The sequence below is a fragment of the Podarcis melisellensis genome (assembly GCF_964234715.1).
Source record: "Podarcis melisellensis genome assembly, chromosome: 5".
Classification (NCBI taxonomy): domain Eukaryota; kingdom Metazoa; phylum Chordata; class Lepidosauria; order Squamata; family Lacertidae; genus Podarcis; species Podarcis melisellensis.
The window spans coordinates 58909608-58934122 of NC_138537.1; the positions used below are offsets into that span (position 1 = coordinate 58909608).

At 41.8% G+C, this 24515-nt stretch overlaps 1 long non-coding RNA gene across 4 annotated transcripts; it reads right to left on the reverse strand.

Annotated features, from left to right (window-relative positions):
* Positions 1 to 1731: 1731 nt before the first annotated feature.
* Positions 1732 to 24515, reverse strand: LOC309370081. Of its 4 annotated transcripts, XR_014168412.1 has the most exons (6): positions 23745 to 24515; positions 22747 to 22826; positions 11305 to 11404; positions 8669 to 8759; positions 5730 to 5787; positions 1732 to 3111 (listed from the first exon to the last, which is right to left on the reverse strand). It is a non-coding gene; the product is annotated as an uncharacterized lncRNA (long non-coding RNA). The 4 variants fall into 4 exon arrangements; XR_014168413.1 differs by lacking the exons at positions 5730 to 5787; positions 22747 to 22826; positions 23745 to 24515 and adding an exon at positions 11589 to 12370; XR_014168414.1 differs by lacking the exons at positions 5730 to 5787; positions 22747 to 22826; positions 23745 to 24515 and having other exon boundaries at positions 1732 to 2827; positions 3008 to 3111; positions 11305 to 12370.

Sequence of the window (24515 nt, forward strand, 5' to 3'; positions counted from 1 at the left end):
GAGTAATGTGTAATCTGCATGTATGATTGGGAATACCTTTTTCATCTGAGTGCACTCCATTTTGATTTGTGTACCTCTGGGGTGCCTAACAATGAAGATGCCAGTTGCGTGGAGAGGAAGAGGTTTGCTGAATCACAAAGAGCAGACTTTATCAGGAAAACCTAACAATGTGTTATACTTTACTAAAGTAAGCCCTGTGTGGCCAGCTGGAACTTTGAAATTTACCGGAAGCCACTGGGACAGTTAAATCACAATAGAACTTATTTTTAATGAAGTTTTCTGAAATGGCACATGACTACATAATCACCACAACAGAAATCTGTTTAGCTGGTGCATAAAGGAAAGGCGTACTAAAGCTTTGACAAGGAATGGAACACACTTCTAGAAGTCTGTAAAGTGGAAGGTACCTCCAGATGACCTGCTATTGAGCACCCACACCTGATTTCCTTGCACCAAGTTTACGCAGAGGTTATACTATGTTTGGTCTTTATTGAGTGTTTGTTTTGATTTTGTTAGCAGGGAGGAGGTTATACAACAATGAGCATTCATCCAGGTTTTCTTGTCTGATTTTTATAATTTCCTCATCAGTCACTCATTCATTCCATACTTTTTGGTACATTGCCTCACATTCATTCATTCCACACGTTTTGGTACATTTGCAGTTAGGAAACTAACTGGAAAAGTTTGCTTCTCCCCAAAGTAGATTTGTTTTATCCAGGTGACAGAGTGCTTTAATCCACTTCCTAAATTGCCATTATACATTTGGATCCCTCTCATAAAATACAGATGGTTTGGAGGCAACCTGAAGTGATCAAGAAATTCAAGCAACTGTGGGTGCTTCCAGACTGCAGCTATTTTCAGGAGGGATTTGATTACAAACTGGCAAAGTCAGGCTGTGTTTGGGAGGTCTTGTGCAACAAAAACACCTCTGCAAAAGATCGGGCTTCCTGAGATGCACTGGAAAGTGTGAGATAACACTTGCTTTGAGGCAACATCATCTAACCTCCCTGCAAACAAATGAATGTTCATTAAATAGCCAACTTCATCTAATCTCATTGGAAACAAATCAGGATGAAGGCTCAGTTTCCTGGAATCACCATGTAAAAAGCAAAGGAAGAGATGATGCAATATTCTGTGACCTGGTGTTGCCGACACCGAATAGCTCCATGTTTCTTCAACAAGTGTTTTTGTATGTAGATATGCTTACAAGTGTGTAGGCAAGTATCTATTTGCTTCTCACCTTTGGCTTGGTTGAGAACCAGTTCACATGGACACTGCCATATCTCTTGCTATGATTTCAACCAATCCCAATCAGTCTGTTAGGCAGGAAAGTCACACAGATAGGAATACAAATGCGGCCATTATAAATCCTTCTTGTGCTACAATTTTCATCATGAGAAGGACATGCAGCAGCATTCCTTTGAACAGAACCATAACACAGGAAGCAGACATGACCAGCCTTAACCTCACTATAAGAGGAGACAAATTAAGAGGTTCAGTGAACAGGCCTTTATTTATAAGGGGAATTAGCGGCAGGCTAAAGAGGCTGCAATACTATCACTCTCATCCTTGTGCATATGTGGTTCAGTTTAGAAATTGCCAATTCCATTTTGGTTTCACCATTGTTGAAAAATATTTTTGGTTGCACTTTCAACAGCTGCCTCAAGAACTTTCACCATTGTTCCTCATCAAATGTCAACCGGAAACTCTCAAGCTCACCAGAAATTCAGCTCAGTCTCAATTTTCTTTATTGTTACAATTCTAACCTCCCAGTTTTAGATCTTACATCAAGGCCACAGTCTGGAAGAATGACGTTGCTGAAGCTAAGCAGACCTGGGTCTGGTTAGTCCCTGTAGACAAGATTGCATGGGAACATCATGTGCACTGCCTTAATCACCTTTGCAGGAAAAGAGTAGGATATAAATATACAATACATCAATAAGAAACACATTGCTACTGCATTACAGGCTGCACCGGTTAGATACTCCTGCTTTTTGAGACCAAACATCCAGTTCCACAGGATCCAGCTTAAACATGTTCAAAGGCTGAAGGTAGGCACCAAAGGCTTGTGGAAGGTCTCTGGTGCTAGATGGGTCAAATTTGTGTAGGCTGTGGTTAGCGGACACAGTGCCTTGATGATGATCAGGGATGCCTAGGTTCACCCTAGGCCCCTAATTATTTCTGAACCTAATCTACCTCACAGTGTTGTTTTGAAGAAAGGATGGACACATCCCTAAGCGCCTTGGAGGAGGAAAGGCAAGATAAAATATAATACATTAGTAATGCTGAGAATTCAGGATCTTCCCACCTGTATAATTATCACCATATTTACGAGAGCACTCTCTTAGGAACAGAAATCATACCACAGAAAACGTCTCTAAACTTTGCTGTTTTCATTCCCCCCCTGCTTTGTTCTATGAAAAGTTTGTTCTTGAATGTAATTCCCTCTTTTGAATTCAGCATGCCCCCGCCACAATAATTTGAAAGAAACGAAGGCCAGACTAAGATGACCTGGGTAATAGGCACCTTCTATATGACTCCACAAGCAGCCTCCATCCCTGCCTGAGTTACTTGCTTTCCCCAAAACAATGATTGAATTAATCATATCCAGATGTCACCCGAGAAGTATGTGCACCTGATCTCCAAATGGCCTATTTATCACTGTACTAATGGAGACATTCAGCACATTGCGAACAAGTGCCTCACTTTTCCATTTCCTGGAGGTATAGCAGATATGCTGTGTGCATTTCCTAACACCTTTCAATGGCTTTCAAATATGGCTATTGACTTAGGACCACTTTGGATGTCACGACCATCTTGAGGAAACCTGTGTACAGAGAAACATGAGTAGCATAAAAGCTTCCCTGCTAGACGTACACACACACATATGTTCCCTGTATTCCCACATGTGGTGCTTTCTCATGTGGCTTTTACAGCTCCCCCATCCCCACCCCACTGATTGTTTTTTGTGCAGAGTACAGAACAAAATGAAACCATCAGGAGTTACCTCGGCATGCGCTATTTTCAAAAAAAGGCAGAAAAACAATTCAAGTGGAGCACAGTCAGGGAGCAATCGTCAGCACGAAATGAGATCTTGGTTTTCCATTTCATCTGCGGAGAGAAAACACAGCAGAACTGGCATGTCCACATTGTCCATACATTATGAAATCCATATGTACTGAGAAATAAAACAGATTCATTCTGCGTAGGTTTTCCCCACCTCCCCTTTGGAAATTGGAAACACAAAGCATTCAACTGGAGAAAATAACAAGAGCTTGTTGGATCACCATGGAGGCAGAACATAGCCATTGTAGCTAGTAGCTGTTGATAGCCTTATCTTCCATGCATTTGTCCAATGCACTTCTGAAGCCATCCAAGTTGGTGGCCATTAATGGAGAGCCATTGTAGATTTCTTGAGAGTAGACCATATTGGCTATTCTGTCATAGTAGGCAGCTGGGTGGGCAACCCGCCCTGCAGGTGGCAGATTTGGGTGGGCCACAATCCACCTGAGCCAAGCGACTCTGTGTGTGTGGCTCATGAGAAGGCCAGGCCTGCTTGTCCTCTGCATGTTGAATGAGATGTAATTCCCACTGAGTACAATAGTGTTTCCATTTAAGTGAATGTGTATGAAATTGCAGCCTAAATCTTTAAAATCATATCATCTTGCAAAAAGCCAGCTGCAACCAGAAGTTTTTGTTATGAGAACAGTTCTAGACTCTGTTTTTATTTAAATAAAATCCTTTCCATTTAAGAATGTGTTGTGTGCGGCTGAATGAGTGAATTTTTATAATATCCTACCAGGATGTGGATGGGTTGTTTGAATGAAAAGGGTGGGTGGGTGGAACGCAAGATACATGGCTTCATTTCCTTGCTTGGCCACAGTCGCTCTTTAATTTATCTCATAAAACCCCAATATCCCTACTCATAATTAAGTGGGATTAATACTTCTCTGCTGCAATGGAGCCCTAGTTAAGAAGGTTGTTTTGAGCATGAAATGTAATAGAAATTGCTGGGTGCTGAGATATTATAGTAATGAGGGAGACTGTAGTAGTTCCATGCTCCCCTTCACTCCAGAGATGTCAGAAAGGCCTGTGGGGGAGAGCATAGCCAGTCTTAAAAACATCAACAGGGGCAAATCTTTCCTATACTGCCTGCAGACCAGACAAGGTGACCAAGTGTCCTACTATACAGAGGACAGCACTTTATCTGAAGGACTTTTAGAGCACAATTTTCTCTTTCAAGGTTGGGGAACTACATTCCCTTTCTGAGCAACTTTCAGAGGGACACATTCCCATTGTGGGCAGGGTCTGAGGCAAAAGTGGGAAGATTTTACCTCTGTACAGTAGGCTAGTTTATTTTCTTTCTGCCATACAGGCAAGCAAGAGGCATTATCAAACGTGTCAAGGACACATTCTAGCATAGCTAAAGCACTTGAGGAGAGATGGGGGGCAGTGGCAATAAAGAGTGTGACCTAGGGAGAGTGACCTGTGACCTGAAGGGCCTGACCTAACCCCTGACGGCCAAGGAGAGAGTCCTGGAGAGTTGCACCCAGCCTCTGGTTCTGAGCTTTCCTGCCCCTGATCTAAACCAACCAATTCAGCATCTTCTATCTCCAGAGTGCCCACCATTCAAAACAGTCAGAAAACACGAGCTCCAGATTGAGTATAGCTGTCTTCTTGTAATCCATTTGGTAAACATTAGGAATAGAGTTGCCAGAGGTAGCAATAAATTCTTTCTTTTTCTTTTTTACATTTATACTTGAAGGTTAATGTGTAACATCTCAAGCAATGGCACTTTTTTTTTTGTTTAGCCAAAATTACAACAACCCCAAGTCTGTTTAAAATTTGGAATAGGTTCCTGAACCATTCAGAAAAGCCTTCCCTGGTGTATTCCACCACCGTTAAGGTTGCTCTTTACTGATGTTTCCACCTTCATTTCAAGAGAATGAAATGGCAGCCTGTCTATCACATGATGACTGAAAGCAGCAGTAAACTGAGACTGGAACAGAAGTACAATCCACAAGGGAAGCTCCACTACCGGTTTAATGTATTCCCCCCAGAAATCACAAAAGTCTTCCAGGGTCTTTTGTGTTTATCGTTAAAGATCTACAACATTTATGTGACTAAAGGCACCTGTGTAGTTTATATTTTGTTGTTACATAGAGACATTTCATAAGCGCTGACAGAAAATGGCAAGTTACCATTCCTAGGGCTTGCAACCAGGGACGGAAATGTAAATGCAGCGGCAGAGTGACTTTGGCATATTCTTAATTATGTTGGCACACTTTTGTATTGATTTTTGCTCTGTTAATTACTAAAGTATCAATATGTTGTAAAATACCATGCATTCATTATCTTTGCTTGCAGTCCATTTAAATAATTACCAAAAAAATCCAACTCCCCACCCTACCCCCACACCTCCGTCAGCGCTACCAATGAAGCGGTAATGTACTTACTTTCCCCCCCTTTCTAGGCACACTTCATTACACAAAACATTTATTTCAGTCCGTGTATTGTTCAGAATCCTCTTTCCAATAATAAGCGCGCTGCATATATATTTTTTCCTGGGTTGGTGTTTGTAGAGCCCTTGTAAATAACGCATGCATATTGAGAACTCCTCTGCACTTTCTCGTCTTTGAACGCAATTAGAAATGGTTATGTTTTTAAATCACCTGGGATTTCACATTCCCCCCCTCCAATTACTAGAGAATCTTCCCCTCTTTACTTACAGCCTTAGAGGATCTTTGTGGAGTAGCCAAGTGTCTGAATTTTGAAAGAAAAAGCTAGCTGGAAGAAGGGAACAAAGTAGTAATCATGATACAATATTAAAAAGGACATTAAAATGAGCTGGAAAAGCAGCGGCAATCATCCTGCTCTTGAGAAATACAGGAGCATCAGGAAGCTGGTCCACACAATGCAGCACCCACGTATAAGAGAGCACATAACAAACCAACTTGCACAAAAGATGCTACTTAGCAGCTTCTCTCTTCTTACCTTCAGGAAACCTTTCCCACATTCATCTGTCTCCCGGGGACTTACAGTGCTTTCTTTGCACAGCATCCTAGGGCAATGGTCAATTATTCAGGAGTGGGGAACCTTTTTGATCTTAAGCACTACCTGCGACAGTGTAGGGGTGGGCTGCAGGCCAGTGGGTGTGGCCAGAGCTGCTGGTGGGTGTGGCCTTGGGGCACGCCCACACATTCCACCTTCCTCTCTCTCACACACATTCATCCTCTCTCACAGGGTGAGAGGTGGTAGCAGGTGGTTGCATTGAGCACATGGAAGGCCTGTGAGGGCCACACATGCAGGGTGCAGGGTACCCACAGTGTGTTACCAGGCCAAATTTTCTGAACAATCCTGTTGGGGCTATTTCTCTCAGCAACTCAGAGCACCCTCTAAAAGGCACCTGACACTCACCTGTGATTGTGGGAGGAGATGGGCAAAAGTCCAGGCAGCTTGTCAGCCATCTTTTTTTACCAAGGGTAAGCTAAGGAACATGAACATGGACTCTCCTTCCTTGGAAGTTTTTAAGCAGAGGTTGGTTGGCCTCTGCCGTGTGTTATTTAGTTGATGATTCCTGCATCACAGAGGGCTGGAATAGATGATCCTCATAATCATTTCCAACTCTACAGTTCTATGATTCTATGAAATCTGATGGGAGAAATCCCATTCCTGCATCCAAATTACATTTCTTGGCCAGGCCATTTATGTACCAGAAAGACTGAACACAAAGACTTGACTAGAGATGGCAAGGGAAGATGAGGCACTGAGAGAGAGAAAGGACATTCTGCCAATTTAAAATTTGCCAGGAGGAAGGGTGGGGGGAAGCCTCTCTGCAGAAGGGGGCAGGTTGTCTCAAAGTTACTAATGCAATTGGTTCTGCATGTTTACATGTTGTCTAGCAGTTAACATTGTCCACTGAGTGTGCAAAGGAAGTACTTCTTTAAATGTGCATATGATATGGATCATTGACCTTCGACAGTGGGATGGTGGAAGCAACTGCCCATTTGTCTGGAAAATGTTAAGATCACATTAGACAGTTTTACATTCTAGCAGCAGTCCATTATTATCAATCACTGGGCAATTCAAGTCTCTCTGCAGTAGGTTCTCACTACCAGTTCCTTTTAGAAAGCAAATATAGGAAAAGTGAAGGACACGACGCTATAATAATGTTTTTATTTTGTGTGCTATGTTTAAACATCTTTATATTTTTCAGTGTTCTCACTCACAAAACAGCTGCAATCCTGAATCTGCAGATTTGGTTGTGGAGAAATTATGACCAGCTAAGCCTATTGGCCATTATCACAAGAAAAGTGTCCGAAGTTACAGCTCACAGTAAAGGAGGCTGCCAAATGGCAATGCATTTCTTTTCTACTCTATAGTGATTGACCTTATAGACTAGATTGGAATAAGTCAGGAAACAAAGCATTTGGGGGTTGGGGGATCCCAGGGGGAACTCTAAGCTGTTAACAGGAAGGTCTATGCTTCACCTTTTTGGAAGGTAGAATATTTTACTGAGGTTTAGGGGCAGGGAAATGTTATGGATATAGCACACCTGAGAAGTGATATGATTCACTGGGCATGTGCAGTACACACAAAGTTTGGAACCAGCTTTGTGTGTACGATAGCTTGGTTCTTGACCAAACTCCAAAGACAGTCCATTCCCCCACCCAATCTTTTCCCACCCTGCTCCTGCTATCACAGTGGTTCTTATTTCTCTGGCTTCTGCCTTTGCATGTTGGGTCTAGCTCCTCCTGTGCGGTTTTAAGTTCAAGGTGAGAGAGGGCAGGAAAACAGAGAGGCAGGTAAGAGGGAGAGGAAGCTCTCAGTAACACCGAGTCTCCCAGTTGCTCATGCTGACCAGCAAGCCAGTCTGATCCAGAAGTATTTTATAAGACTCAATGGTATATCATCTGCTCTGCTCAGGCCTGACTTATTGGTACAAGGAGGCTTCATTGAATGGTATCACTCAAGTTCATTCCTTTGCCCACCACAGCTGTATGATTCTGGCACATGAGTTGAAGCCTCACTGGAGACTCCTTAATTCACCCATTCAAGACTTGCCATGGGCTCACTGCACTACTGTGCATCTTTGCCATTGTGGGTACTTCCTCACAGATTTTGAACTCAGGTAAGGATACCCAAGAACAAAATAATATACACACAGCTCATCAATGGCTTTTGTGTGTGTGTGTGTGTGTGTGTGTGTGTGTGTGTGTGTGTGTTAGTCCCCTTTGAAATATATGGGAGCTGGTGTAACAATATTTACATCTGTGTCATGATGTTGTACACATTAATACCTATGGGACAGCTTAAATAATACATTGCATGTATTTTGGAAGTAAGGTGTTGGAACAGAGAGAAATAGCAAATATTGATGTGTTCAATCTTATAACCATATAAATCATCTGTTTATTGCCATTTGCACACCCACAAGTGTAAATGAAATTTAGCATGACATGGCAGTATATTGATCAAAAAGCCAGAGGTAATGCAACAGGTAATGCAGTGTAAAAGAAATGTTAGAAACAGGAAAGAAGTGCTAGCGTGATAGCCAAGAAACCTAATACAAAAACCCAGGAATTAGACATGGATTTTTCATCTGTTCACAATGTATGTCCAAACACTTTCAGGAATAAAAAGAAAGAACTTTTAGTCTGACAATTACTTATGTAGTCCTGTTTCTTCAAAGATCATCAACAAAAGATCGTCAACAGAAAAAGCTAGCAAATCTTCAGACCGTCAGTGTTTCTTCCTCGCTAGAAAAACAATTGAGGAGATTAATTAAGTAATAAACCTTCCCATAATCACCACTATAAACATGAGTAATGACAGACCCAACTTCTGATTTCACCTCTGCACTCCACATCTCGGCTTCATTATCTCTCTCCCCCCCCCCCCAGCGCTTCACCTTCTCCTCCATCCTCTGGAGCCCTGGATAAAATTCTCCATTTTAATCTAGTTTTTAAAATCACCTGAAGACTTCAGTAATTTTGAGCGATACCCACTACATTAGCAGTGCACTCCTCCTATGCATGTCCACTCAGCAGTAAATCCCATTAAATTCACGGAGATTTATTTCCTCAGTGCTGCAATCCTACACTCACTCACTTGGGAGCAGGGGTGTTGCTGGAAGTGCTGTGCCAAAAATTCATTCTGTGTTCCTCCCCCCTCAACTATTCCCCAGCAATTAATTCAGCAAGTAATTGCATGTGAAAATTTTCTAGTTGAAATTTTGTATAAATTCTCATGAGTGTGAGGGTTTTTGGGGTTTGGTGGTTTTTTTTTTAACCTTTAGCTTAATTTTAAGGTGACCAAGTTGTCTTTGTGAATGTCCTTTCTTTCCTTCTACAAATAAAGTCTCCAATGGGCAGTACCCTACAGCCTTCCTAGGTGCCTGCAGTTCCTGAAAACCCCATGACAACCTCAGCTGGGCTTTATTAGCAGCATGGGAGGATTGGTAGGCTACTTATACTGTGCCTAATGAGTGCAGCGAACTCAGACGCTCAGTAGTCAGCCTCCCCCGCAGCTTCCTGTTCTTAGGGGAAGGCACCACAAGTTAACTTCTCCCATGGAGCTTTTTAGATCAGTAGGTGTAGGCAGCCAGGGAGGCTGCAGAGTGCTGGAGAAAGCTTTAATGGAGTGGGAAACACACAGACCACAACCTCAAACCTGCACCCATCAAAATTCTAAAGAAATTTTAAAGTGCCCAGGGATTGAGACTGAAAAATGGAAGCATGTTTTCCAGGAGAAGAAAAGTTTTGAGAAGCTGGAGTATAGGCACAGGCACTTGAAGGATTTCAAACACACGACCATTACACAAATTTGCATAAAGGTATAGGCTGTCTCAGAGCTAATTAAGATGACGGGCAGCTCTGGTCTTTTTTCACTGGTCTTCCTCTCCAGTGCTACAAAATAATTTTTTGACACCCCTCTACCAAATACTACAAGGATCTGATGCTATGCTGTGTGACAGCCTGTGACCTACACATATCTAATGATTATGTTTATCCATGGTACACATATTCTATGTTTTTTTTTTGGACATTGGGAGTTCTTTTTTGGTCTGTTGTGGTTGTGGCTAATCATGTCATCTGACTCCTAAGCCTTTTTTCTCTCCCACCCCTCAAGTCCAAGTTATTTAAACAGGAAAAAAAAGTTTAAGCATAATTTCTGGGGTGGTTGGAACCCAGTCTCCTTCTGTGCTTGCAAATCTCTCCCTCCCTGTTTATCAGATTGATTTGGACAGATCAGCCTGGCTGGTGTGAGGAGAGGGGCAAGGGGGTGGAAAGTAATTTGGGGGTGTGTCTTCTGGTGTGAGTCCTATATAGGGAAGGGGGAGAAACTGCATTTAAATTTTCACTTTCTGGAAAAAAAAAAAGAACTGAACAACATTATAACTGAAACCCAACTACCCTTGCAAAATTGTACTTCTCCAAATTTTGCAATTCAGTTCTCAGCTAAGTAATGTGTTGAAAATGGATATACATGGGTATTAAAAAACCATACAAAAAAGCATTCTGTTAGGAGAAATTGCTTTGCAAAAACATGTATATTAGGCAAAATTGCATACAAGTTTATTTGTAAAAATGCACCTTTAAAATGCTGGTGAATTTCCATGGGGATTTTTTTCTTTCTTTCAAAAATGACACACAAACCGATGTGAAAATGTGGAGAGCTAAGTTTTTAACTAGAAAAATGGGAAACAAGGAGAATTGAAATTGACAGGTCTATCTATCCCTAGCTCTAGCGCATCAAAACTTTTCAAAGGTGTGGTATATCGGTCCTGCTGATAAGATTCTGTATGCATAATGCATACATAAAAGTGCGACTCTTGTCTCAGATTACAAAGGAGAGCTGCAGTTTTATGCATGCGTATGTAATCTTTAAATATTTGCCTTATATAAAGGGCCTGTATATCAACACAGAGATCAAGCTGGAGAGAGTGGCTCTTTATTTCGTCAGGAAGAGCCGTTTTTTAAACAGGCTTCATTTCCACTGAATAAACCAGCAGGTGATCTCTTATGCATCTGTTTTCCCTTGATCTTACTGTGTGAGCGACACTTGCTTTACACTAGCATTAACTGTCAAAATATTATTTAGCTACTGTATGCCTTCTAGAGCAAGCTTTATTAATAAAAAAAAGTAAAGGAAATGTAGTGATAATTGAATCTCTTTATAGTCACCATGTAACAGAAAGGGAGGAAGATGGTTTTTGACCTTAGGGGAAAACATCTGGATTTCCTCTTTGCCCCCAAGATCATGTCCTCTCCCTTACACTATAATCACTTTGATTCACAATACCTCAGAGGGAGATAAAATTTGCAATGTGTGCATATGATCACAGAAACGCAACAGCATTCCTCCATTTCTGTCTTCCTTCCTTCTTCTTCTTCTTGAATCCCTACAGGAATCACATTAAATAAATATATAGCAAGCTGCAGTGTCACAACAAGTAGATGTACAATTATGAGGCCTAATACCCAAAGGAAATCAACCTGAGACTTATTAATATCCAGACCCTACAAAAGACAACTGTCAGACAATTGGTCAACAAGGTACATCGTATCTGTTAGATACTGACTAACCCATTATGATCTTTATGGAGTGTCCTTTTGGGGTCTAGATCTTCAAATATGAGTTGGAAGACCCTTTCCTTTTATTAGTTGCTAAGCTCTTTATACTTTTACCATATTGCAGCAGGTTAGAAGTCTGAGCTTTATTGTCTTATGTTATTGAAAATCCAGATTCCCTCAGCCTTCTCCCTCAGGTCAAGATTTGTCTGCGAATACATTCTCATTTCTCCATGTACAAAGGCTGTCTGGAGAGAGGCAGAAAAAGATTATGACTGTAATATACTTAAATCCAATTTATTTGCCTGACTAGAAACTTCCACACTTCACAATTGCTTCCTACAGAAGATTTTGTACTTAATTCTTTCTTGGCAGTAAAGAGCAAGCCCGATTCAGCTCATCTGACAGATATATACATGACACACACACACACACCTGAGCCAAATGGAAGAGCCCTGGAAGAGATGGGTGAAAATAGCAAATTTGCACATTTACCTGTATGTGTTCACACTTTATTTTAATTTGAGTATGATTAATTTGCATGGTAGAAATAGCTCTTTAAAGCTCATGTGAAAAGCTGGCATGATGGTGAGAGGGATGGCTTTTTAACTAGATAACCCGACACCTGACACAAAGGAATTTCATACAGATGTACAACTGTTTGCATTGTAACCGAACACAAACCCCTTTTCATCTATTTTATAATGCAATACTCTTGTTATTGCTAAATCTTCACTATGCCTTAAAGGAGTGCATCTATATTACCTGCATTACATCCTGGGGGGAGGAAGAAAAGAAAAGTGGGTGGGGTGGTTTGAAAAGGATTCACCTGTCAAGAGCACTGGACCTCAAACTGGGCTTGCAGAACTGTTTGGAAGCAGTCGCTGCTCCTCATGGATCTGAACCATAAGGCACAATAAACTAGTAGCCTTGTTGGCTGAGAGCCTCCACTTCTTAGGTTATTTACCTATATGCAACAAGCCAGCAATATGCTGCCTTTGGGGGGGCAGCCTGGTGTACAATTGTTCTGTCCTGGTTGTTTATAGTCTGTGTCCTTAGCTTTTCTGTTTCCCTGGCTCTTCACCTTCTTCTGTCTCTTTCCATTTGAAATTATTTGCTGCATGGAGGATGTGCCCACAGCCAGTCACCTGATATGGTACTGGACCTGTTCATGCCTGGACACACAGTGAGACCTGAACCAACAAGAAACAATCCCAAGCTAGGCGTTGGCACAAGCCAAGCTGGATGACAGACTGCAATCCTATGGAGTCACTTACATTAACACCTCAAAGGGGAGGGAGGAAGAACCCTGACTATTTTTGGGTTTGGCATCCCAGTCAGCTTGTGATGAATGAACTCTCTTGCCTTGTCCAAAAAAAGGTCTTCTGCTACCAACTTAAAATGCAAAAGGTAAGAAACTGGGCTCTTTCAATAACCAGATTGGTTTTTTCTATTCTTGTTTTAAAATCAAGGCTGAGAGCACTGGAGGGAGGGGGGACTGATAGGGCAGGAAGCACAGAGGTTAACAGGTGGCAGAGTCACAGCAGAGCCAACTCCTTCTGGTTTTGCTGCCGCCTTCCTCCCTACTGAGATCTACAATGGCAACCCTGAGACTAAGAAGAAGGAGGCTGCCAGCCCTTGGACTAGATATAAGTAACTCTTGGGGTGGCTGAGTCTTGCTTTATATCATATTAATCAGTCAGGGCAAATGCTGATTGGTGGAACTGAAACTTGAAGAACATGCTACCATGCAAACAGTGCCAACACACTAGCTCATCTTCCAAGTAGCATATTTGATTCCTTTCCCCCTAAGGCTTGTATTCAGTGGAGTGTTAGGAAAACCAGTCTGCGCAATGATTTCTCCTTGTGCAACAAAATGATCTCTTCCTTTGTTCCCCCTCTGCATTCTCTAAATCTGTTGTGGAGTTTCCCCCTAACCCCCCAGGGCAGGTTCAAGGATGGCACAGGGTGTGCTTGGGGGGTGAGGAGAGATAAAAAAACCCTTGCGCCAATGCTAGACCTTATGCTAGTGCAAATATACAGTGGCTTGCCACCCATAATCTTAGGGATCTATTTTACTTTCAGTCTGAAACCAAAGCTCAGCTTGGGGAACGTCTGCCTTCCATACAACTTTCACTCAAGCTGTAGGACTCAGAGGCAATGGGGTCTGACATGGACCAGTTGAAATCAAAACTAATATGTCCTAAAGAGCTGGATCTTCCACAATACTGATGGGACTTAAACTGTCATTATAGAGAGCCAGTGTGGTGTAGTGGTTAAGAGGGATGGACTCGTAATCTGGGGAACCGGGTTCGTGTCTCCACTCCTCCACATGCAGCTGCTGGGTGACCTTGGGCCAGTCACACTTCTCTGAAGTCTCTCAGCCTCACTCACCTCACAGAGTGTTTGTTGTGGAGGAGGAAGGGAAAGGAGATTGTTAGCCGCTTTGAGACTCCTTAGGGTAGTGGACATCAATTCATGTACCAACAATGTGATTATTTCCTCTTTGGTGATGGGCCTACACCTCTGCGCTTGAGTCAGAATTCAGCACCTGCTGAAGACATTCTTATGTAGACAAGCCTTTCCAGAGGTTTAGAAAGTTTGTATGAGTTTTAATTTGCTATTCTATTGTGGTTTTAACGTTCTGTATGTTTTAAATTGTGGTTGTAAATCTATTAGTGATAATTTTATTTCTTTATCTTTTTGTTAACCGCTTTAAGGTTTTTCCTACAATCAAGTGGTATATGAATTTTATGAAACAAACAAACAAACAAACAAACATAGAAATGCAATTTCTATGTCCACAGGTTTCTTTTGAAGCTTCGTCTCTTTTTCTAGTGCACTTCTGTCGAAAGCAGGGACAAGAGACTCCAGTAAAAAGCAGGGACAAGAGACTCCAGTAGGGATGAGATCTCTGTTTATTTCACTTTCCTATAATAAGATTTTTTTTAAAAAAACCCCACTATTACTATTATAAATTGGGTAGCTGTTTTTAATCTGTAATTTTAATGTAGAAGAATATTAGCTATAATAGCTATACTACTCATAAGGCACCCTCTTGTGGTGATAATACTGTGTGACTTGTGTAAGAGCTTATGCTACTTGTTCCAATCTTTGCTCAGGAAATCTTGCTCAGGACAAATACCTCCAGCACTTCTTCACTTTTCTAGCTGTTTTGTTAGTCTCATTCAAAAAGCAGAGAATATTAGTTAATTCAGATTACTGTGTTAGGCCTAGAGAAGTCCATCAGAAATGCATTCCTTAATCAGTATCTAGTTCTCAGTTGGGGTTTCTATCCTAGCCCCTGGGAGTAAGCCCCAATGAATACCTGGGAGTAAGCCCCATTAAATTCAAAAGGACTTACTTCTGAGTAGAAATTGGCCACTTCCTGGCTGTCATGATTTTGGGGCACAATTCAATCACATACTGGCAAATTCAGATTCAACAATTAAAGTTGATTTGGAGATATGTGCAAGATACCCGCTCCCCCCAAAGACAGGCCTTTTCACAAGAAAGGAAAGTGTCAGAAACATACACTGCAAAGCATGGGATAGCACTTGCTTTGATGATCCAATACAATTTAACCTTCTCACAAACAAATAAGAACAAATGTTCATTAAGTAGCCAGCACCCTGCCAGACCAGGACTGCATCCTAAGTAGGTTTCATTGCGGCTGAAATCAATGTGATTAACAACAGAATCCTACACATACCTCCTCAGAAGCAAGCCCCACTCACTTCACTGAGGCTTATTCTTAGATAAGTGGGTAAATGATTGCAGTCTAAAGTATACTGGACAGTGCATCTAGTTGGTGGATCGTTCATTACTTCAATTTAGAGAAACTCTTCTTAGCATATATACTGTGTATCTCAATTCTGGGTGTGGCATTAGGCTTTTTACCTTTTTTGACCAATGGGACCCTTCTCCCCTTTTCTAAGATTCTTCTGACAACTATAAGTGAATTTCAAAAGGAGATTATGGGGTTGTAAAGAAAAGAAAGAACAGAATTACACCTGCTGGCTTAAGATGGCACCCACTTCATTCCATGTACAGAACCTGGCCCGACTGGCAGTTACACAGGAACACAGAAACCTGCCTTGCACTGAGCCAGACCACTGGGCCACCTAGCAATGTCTCCAGAGTCTCAGATAGGGCTCTTTCCTGGTCCTACCGGGAGATGTCAGTGATTGAACCTGGGACCTTCTGCATGCAAATCAAATGTTCCACCACAGAACTACAGCTTTCCCCCTTATTTCACCTCTCATGATAAGGCAGTATCCTCCACCGCGCTTGAGGGCAGCAGGCTAGCTTAGGGAGTGTCAGGCAGGCACAGCTGTCTCCTTCAACGCCTTGTCATCATTCTCCTCTCTTCAGCATCCGCTGCCTGTGGCAGCTGCCTCACTCTGTCTAATGGCTGTGCCGGAGCCCGGTCCTCTTTTTTTCAATAGGCCATCCTAGTTCCATCAAAGCTGCTCTGAGCATTCTGAAGGGAGAGTGGCATAAATAAAACACACGAGAAAAGCTCATATACATGCCTGCATCAGGTGCCCAACATAAATGGGCTAGGGTTGCCATATTAGAAACCAGGATACCCCAAAATTTGCTTGAGCTTCTTTTTCTTTTTTTTTAAGGAAACCACCGAAATTGTTGAGGCTTTTTTTTTAGATTGACTTGCCTAAGATCCAGGACATCAATTCCGCCTTTGAAAACCTGGCAATGTCTGGGAAAATCCAGACGTATGGCAGCCCAACTCTAGGCTACAAATGAACCGAAAGCCAAGAAACCTTAGGTCACCTTTATTTTACTGAAACTGTGTCCTCACTTCTCTGCATAACAGCTCAAATGCATAAATCTATTTGTTTATACCCAAACCACATTGGTTAAGAGCACCACATTGCTAAGTTGTAGGTCCCTGGGGTCAGAAGAAGACATTTAGAAACCTAAATGAACTTTATTTACACATTGTTAAGAACTTCAGACATTTGCGGTTCTCCCACAAATGCAGACCATGAAAATGAAGACGTATTTGCAATCATACTTGGTAGCCTTTTTTATGTGGAATAATTACAGAAATAATCTGAAGCTGTGGATCAGATTATTAATGAAAAGGGTAGCCTGCAAAGTCTCCTAATGCCTTTTGTAAAACAAGGCAGGAGACTGTATAATATAATGAATAGCCCTGGGCTTGAGGACTGCCAGAACTAACATCCTGAAATCTGTTGTCTCAGCTGATGAGCTCTAAAGGGAACACAGCCAGAAGGAGCAGCAACTGTACAGTCGATGGAACTGTTGAACGTCTATACCTTCCATATACTGTTTTCCTGTCTTTACAATCCAGCACAACATTTAAGTCTGTTGGATTTATGAACTGTTTCACACAACATAAAGACCGGAACTGATTTACAAGAAGAATAAAAGATGCAGGTGAAAACAAAAGTTCTAAAAACACAGTCAGGTTTCCAAGAGTTGGAGCTGCCCCAAATGCCTGGCAAAATAAAAATTATTTGCCTGGTGCTGAAATGACGACTAAATTGGTGCCCAGTGGGCCTCCCTGGAGACAGCGTTCTTTAGACAGGGGGCCAGTACAGGAAAGACCTGTTCTGTTGTCACCACTCTCTGGACCTCCCTCAGATGCTGATCTCAGGGTCTGAACAGATTCACAATGGTTGCCATACAGTGGCGTAGCGTGGGAGGTGCAGGGGGGGCCAGCCGCACCGGGCGCAACATCTGGGGGCGTGCTCGCACTTGCAGCTCTCTGCCCCTATCTGGCTCACTCAGGGTTAGGGGGCGCAAATTACTTGCCTTGCCCCGCCCGGGTGCTGACAACCCACGCTACGCCACTGTTGCCATATGTTTGATGCTAAATGGAAACACCCACTAATAAGAGTTATTCAGGTAGTCAAGATGGCATTTACCTCCTTAACACTAGCCAGATGTGGACAAACCCCATTTATTTATTTATACTCCATCTACTAACAAAAGTTATTGAGACAGCTTGAATTATATTAAAAGCACAACACAATAGTCACTACAGCCAGGCAAAGATATATGCAAGTCCCTCTCTCCTTGTTCTTTGATTTTCCAACAAATGCCATTCTGCAGCTGAATCTCTGGCTGTTGGAAGCAACTAGTTGTTAGGCCACACAGGGCAGGATGTCCTCGCAGGTTGGCTGCTGCTGCCTCTCACAGCCCTGGGCCTGATGGCAAATGTGGGAGGTGCTGGCAGGCAGGGAGCATATATACTACATGCCTTCCTCCCAGTTCACAAATGTTCCTGTTAATCTAACGGGAGGAAAGCATCACCAGCTTTGCTTGCTAGATCATAAATCCTACACTGAAATCACTTTTATACAATATGGCAATTTTGCATGACTTGCGTTTGAGGGTCTGCAACAAGAAATGGTTCTGCTTGTGTATAAACTACAGCATGGGTAGGCAAACTAAGGCCCGGGGGCCAGTGGCGTAGCGTGGGGGGTGCAGGGGGGGCCAGCCGCACCAGGCGCAACATCTGGGGGTTAGGGAAATCCACGGGTTAGGGGGCACAAATCCACGGGTTAGGGGGCGCAAATCCATGGGTTAGGGGCGCAAATTACTTGCCTTGCCCCGGGTGCTGATAACCCACGCTACGGAACTGCCAGGGGCCGGATCCGGCCTAATCGCCTTCTAAAACCGGCTCGCAGATGGTCTGGGAATCAGCATGTTTTTACATGAGTAGAATGTGCTCTTTTATTTAAAATTCATCTCTGGGTTATTTGTAGGGCCTGCCTGGTGTTTTTACATGAGTAGAATGTGTCCTTTTATTTAAAATGCATCTCTGGGTTATTTGCGGGGCAAAGGAATTAATTCATTTCTCCCCCCAAAATATAGTCCAGCCCCCCACAAGTCTGAGGGACAGCGAACCAGCCCCCTGCTGAAAAAGTTTGCTGACCCCTGAAGTGACTTGTGCAGTCTGGGAGGATTTTGAACCCCCTTCTGTTTTCTGATCCCTTCAGAAGACAAAATGCTTCAGCGGGAAGGACCAAATTATGCTTTAGCCTTCTCCTTCAGACTAGAGCATGTAGCGACAGCCAGAAGATCCTTTTTATAGAGTGATGTTTTTTGTAAACTGTTTTGATTATGTTGTTTACAATCTCGTTTCTCTAAGTTCCGGGGTGAAGCTAGGGATGCTGGAATCTTTAGGTCTTGGTTTCTCTCAATTTCTCATTTTTTCATCCTTCTGTTCTCTACATTTCCAAGTCAGTTTTTAAAAAGTCTTCATGAAAACTGATCGGCATTTTAGAATTTCTGCTAATATACACATTTTGTATGCAATTTTGCCTAGCATCCACATTTTCAAAAAAGGAACTTCCCCTAATAAAATGCATTTTTGTACTTTTTTACTAATATATACAGAACTGCATTGCAAAATTTGGAGATGTGGGTTTTTTGAAGAGTGGCTGTTTGAATAGCAAATCTATCCTGTCTGAATACTCTCTCTTTGGCCAGGGCAACCTGCTCCAACCAGGCATCATCCAGATATTTTGGACTACAACTCCCAGCATTCCTGATGGTTGGCCATGCTGATGGGAGTTGTAGTCTAAAACATCTCAGAGGGCATCATGTTGGGGAAGGCTTGGCTAGGGAGTGAAGGCATGAGGATCCATACTTGAACAACATGGCGCTATATCTCCCATAGTACTTTGTACAGATTTGTACAGATCTGCAAAAAGGTGTCTACGTCAGCAACACAACGCTGTAAAACACAAAGATGCAAAACAAAAATTAAACACTGCTGTTACACAGTAACAAATTACAAATGAAATAACTGAGCAGGTTTATAAAGCAAAGCACTGGAAACAGAAACAAACAATGCAGAAATCAATCAGTTTGGTCCCAAAGCCTTTCTGAAAAAGGAACAAAGTTATGGGACCTGGCATTCCAGAAAGTTGGCACCACAACAGAAAAGGTCCTGCTCTGAGTACACCTGTCAGACGTGAGTTGGCTAAAGCATGCAGACTAGGGTCCTTAATGTTGAACAGAACACAGAAGGGGGTTGCCAAGTCTATCCGTAGTTCCTGTGATTTTCAATATATGTCCAAAGAGTTTTACCTCACTTCAACCACCTAGCTGCAAATCATTGTTACAGACAGAGGTGACATGACTAAAAGAATCGAATCATCCCAGAGAAACCCAGATATCAGATTTGGTTTTTCAGATCTGTGAAATGTGGAATGCAAATGCTATAGTCCTTTTTTTTTTTAATCCCTGCTTACTCTCTAATCTTATCAAATATACATCCACATATCGTAATACACACAAATAGTATTAGGGTTTGCAAAGCACATTTTCTTAGAAAATCCAATTTCACAATGTATTTTTTTCCTGCTGACATATTAGCCATTTCTTTATACATTAAAAGGTCTTACGCTACTCCAGCTGAAGGAGACAGAACTGAGCTGCATAGCAAAGGCAGGGTAAGCTAATCACATTGCATTATTATCCTTCTGCAGGAAATACTTTTTACAAGACATATACATAATGTTTTATGACATGCACCTGGTCTTTCCTCTTATGGCACAGGGAAATGTCTTACTCACTGATACCTATCCTCATGCTGTTTATTCCCTCACAGTTACTTTGTGATATCACTGTTTACATGTGAATGGAGGTGCCTCCAGGTTCATAAATCTGTATGCAGTAGTATGGGTTCTCTAACAGCAATTCATTTTAATTATGTGTGACATAAAAGGACCACCTACAGATGAGACAATACAGTTGTAAGATTTTCAAGGTTGCTACAGGGAATACTTCATAACTGAAGTATGTTTTCCCTAAGGAGTTATACTACCATTTGATTTAATTTTTAATTTTTACATTTTAATCAAAAATAGATCAAATGGTGGTGGTACCCCCTGGGAAACATACTTCAGATATGAAGCAGTTTGTGTTTCCTTTAAATATGTAAAGCTGCCATTTATGTATAACTCATGAATGACACCCTGTGTTGCAAGCAAATATCATGCGGCGTTTTCTATACTGCTCCAGTAACAATAATAGAATCACATGCAAGTATAGCCTGACTCAACAAGGAAAAGACGTGCCACTCAGACATGTCAAGACCAGATTAAATTCAACAGGAAGCTGGTCCTAATTAAGGTCAGTTTCAGAGAACGCTGAAAGACAGAGACTCACACCATACAATCCAGAAGTCGTGCATCGACTGTCGCTGAGCATGTGCAGAGTATCATACTAATGAATACCTATAGTGTTCCTCTACATAATGGGACACACTATATGCCTCATATAGTGCCCTGGGAAAAATGGTTTCCAGGCACTTTTGAGACTTGACAAACACACCCTTTTAAACAACAACAAAACACAATACAGGCCCCATTCTTTATTGGGATGTTTCAAGTTACATTTGACAGTTTCAGAAGGACACACAGGGTGGGATTCACCTAACGGACCCATCAGTGGAAGCCCTGCTGATAGTCTTCCACTTGCACAATGGGGCTTTTCCTCCTCTTCTCCCACCCTTCACCCTCCCCCATAGGCTTGCACAGTTGGAATGCTCAACATTGCACAAGGCTGAATAGCACCTGTGGCATGTTTTAGAAATAATTCATTTCAGAAGTGCTGTAGACTACTTTGAGATTCTCTATTAAGCAGTATATAAATGGTTTAATTAAATAAATGTGCTGTTAGGATCAGAGTGCTGTAATGTAAGCTCAAAAGGCCAGATATAGTATAGGAGCAAAATCCTAAACAAGTGCTTAGTGCACCTTATTATTTAGATAGCATCACTGGGATTTATCAAGATCTCAGTCTAGGAAACTAGGAGTGTAGCAGGAGACTATAGGCCTACTGTTCTATTCTCAGAACTCTTCCCCCTTAGCAATTTATCAGTCCATGGGGCTTGGAGGAGGAATGGTACTTGGACCACATCTGATACCTGTTTCCTCATTCTGTTCTTTAATTTGGTGATTGACACTGTGAGACCAGCACTGATTTATCACATAGGTGCGTGTGTGCAGAACTATAGTTCCCCTTCCAATCATGCACACTGTGGAAGGGCAAACTATTCATAAATCAAGGATCATAAGTTGGAGCCAGGCTTTTTCTGCTTGGAGTAGACCTATCGAAATCAATTGAACCTACATTAGTCACTAACTATAGTCTTATTGATTTCAATGAAGTCTGCTTTATGCATGACTAAGTCTGGATCCAATCCAATATATTCAGAATTGTCAAACTAATGTGGTTGAGACTGAATTTATTTTAGTTCCATATTCTGGGATCTTTTCTTGACCTGCACAAGACTGGAACTAGCATCATACTCTGGTTACTTAACTGATGGGCCAATGAATTTATTTAGGGTGTTGTACAACAAATAATGGGACACGGGTGGCGCTGTGGGTTAAATCACAGAGCCTAGGACTTGCCGATCAGAAGGTCGGCGGTTCGAATCCCCACAACAGGGTGAGCTCCCGTTGCTCGGTCCCTGCTCCTGCCAACCTAGCAGTTCGAAAGCACGTCAAAGTGTAAGTAGATAAATAGGTAACGCTCCGGTGGGAAGGTAAACGGCATTATAGGTAAACGCTGCTCTGGTTCGCCAGAAGCAGCTTAGTCATGCTGGCCACATGACCCAGAAGCTGTACGCCGGCTCCCTTGGCCAATAAAACAAGATGAGCGCCGCAACCCCTGAGTCGGTCACGACTGGACCTAATAGTCAGGGGTCCCTTTACCTACAACAAATAATTGCTGACTGTTAACACCTCTGTCCCATCCTCATGCTCCATTCAAATGCTATTTGTCATTCATAATTGAGACTGAGCTACAAAAGGTGATCAGGATCCATTTAAAATGAGCCAGGTAACCCTTAAACCCCAGTTAAAATGCACTGACAGCTTTGTTTTCTTTACACATCTGAGTATATTGTGTGTCACGTACAAAGTGCAACTGTTCAATATCTGGGTATGATATTTGAGGCTATGATACTCTTACTGGGACACCTGGTCACAGAGGAGGTGTAGGTATAACACTTCAACAGAATGCTCCCCCACCAAAAGGGGGGAAAGGCTGGCTTATTGTAGATCTGTCAAGAGACCTTGGAATATGCTGACAAAACAAGCCTCAAAAGAAAAAGCTGAGGCCTTAAATCCTGAAGAAAGACCTTTGAGGTCAAACCACTTACCCCAGGGAGTCCTGTTCAGGTCAATTCCTGGAGAAAGTGGATTGAGGAATGCAGACCAAGAAATTCTAGCCAGGAAAGAACTAAAAAAAAAAAAAAAAACCCCGAAAAACAAACTTAAGGAGAAGTCTGGGAACGAAGTGGCCTTGTCATGAAACCAAAACCTCAAGTCTTGAATAGATTTGCTTGCAACTATATTCAGATACCTGTATTTTTTCTACTACAGAGACTATGGGTCTTTGCAACTACTGTCTTTTGATGAAGGCACCCGGGTTTATGGAAGTGATGACAACAATATCACACTGTGGGTGATACACCATCTTTGTCAGGGAAATATCAGCATATACTGTAAGGCAGCATTCACCTAATGTACCCCATCACCAGAAGCTTCTGCTTGTACAGTGGGTCTTCCCCCACTTCTCCTCATGCCTCCTGAAATTGGGCTCAGGTGTATCTATTCGGAGAAACCCAAGAACACTACAAAGGGAGGGGGAATCATTCTGTCTGATATGCCTGCACAAATGGAATGTTTGTTGAATTCCACCCATAGTAATTTAATAGAATCATAGAATTGTAGAGTTGGAAAGGACCAGAAGGGTCACCTGGTTCAACCGCCTGCAATGTAGGAAATCTTCTGCCCAACATGAGACTCAAAACCATTACCCTGAGATTAAAAGTCTCATGCTCTACCGACTGAGCTATCCCAGAATTTTTTAAAATTGTGAATGCACCTCTTGTGGTTTATACTGAACCAGGGTTTCAGAAAGATAGATTTCAGAACATACAAATACCTTCTCAAGTTACTGACAATGAAGCATCTTATGGTACCTGAGAATGGCATGAATTTTTGTGGACTAGAGTCCACTTCATTGGATCCATGAGGCATTTTCCCCTCAGCTGGCAGAAGGGGAGGGAAGTAAACAGGGAAGTCAGGTGGAAATGCAAACTAGTCTGTGACAATCACATTAAAGGGCAAATGTCTTTGGTTATTTAATTGACACCTGTAGTGGAACAGGAACATGATTCAAGCCAGAGGCAACAGAACTGAATTTCACGACAGGTTGTAATTCAGTAGTTGCACTTTTCACTGTTTTGCTGTTCAAGAATGGCCACTTTACAAAACTGGTTCATTAAAGAACAATGGGAGAATAGGCTTCATTTTCATAATAATAATAATAATAATAATAATAATAATAATAATAATAATAATAATAATAATTTTGTTATTTATACCCTGCCCATCTGGCTGGGTTTCCCCAGCTACTCTGGGCGGCTCCCAACAGAGGACTAAAAACAATAAAACTTCAAACATTAAAAACTTCCCTAAACAGGGATTGTGTAGATTCTCTTTCCACTAGAATTTCACTATGTCTGAAAAAGTCAATAAACAAGAGGGCATAGTGGTCTCTCAAATCCCAAATCAATGGAACATACCTCCATGAAACAGTGCATGAGTAAAGCCTTCAGTAATATGCAGTCAAACAGACAAGTGAAATTGCCTGCGGTAAGTACGAACCAGATTGTGGGAGAGGGTTAATCTTAATTTTCTTAAATAATGATCTTTTTAAAGAAAGGCAAATGTAATAAAAAAAATCAATGCTATCTTTTAAAACCAACATGCAATTTATTTTTTTAAAAAGTTTTCCATAAACACTGATTTACAAAATACAAAGATTTCAAAGGTGAAATAAAAAATAAAAATCTGCATTAAAAGTGGTAAGAACCTATATATTATTTTACATATATGAAAGTAGGAGAACGAGGCTTTCTAT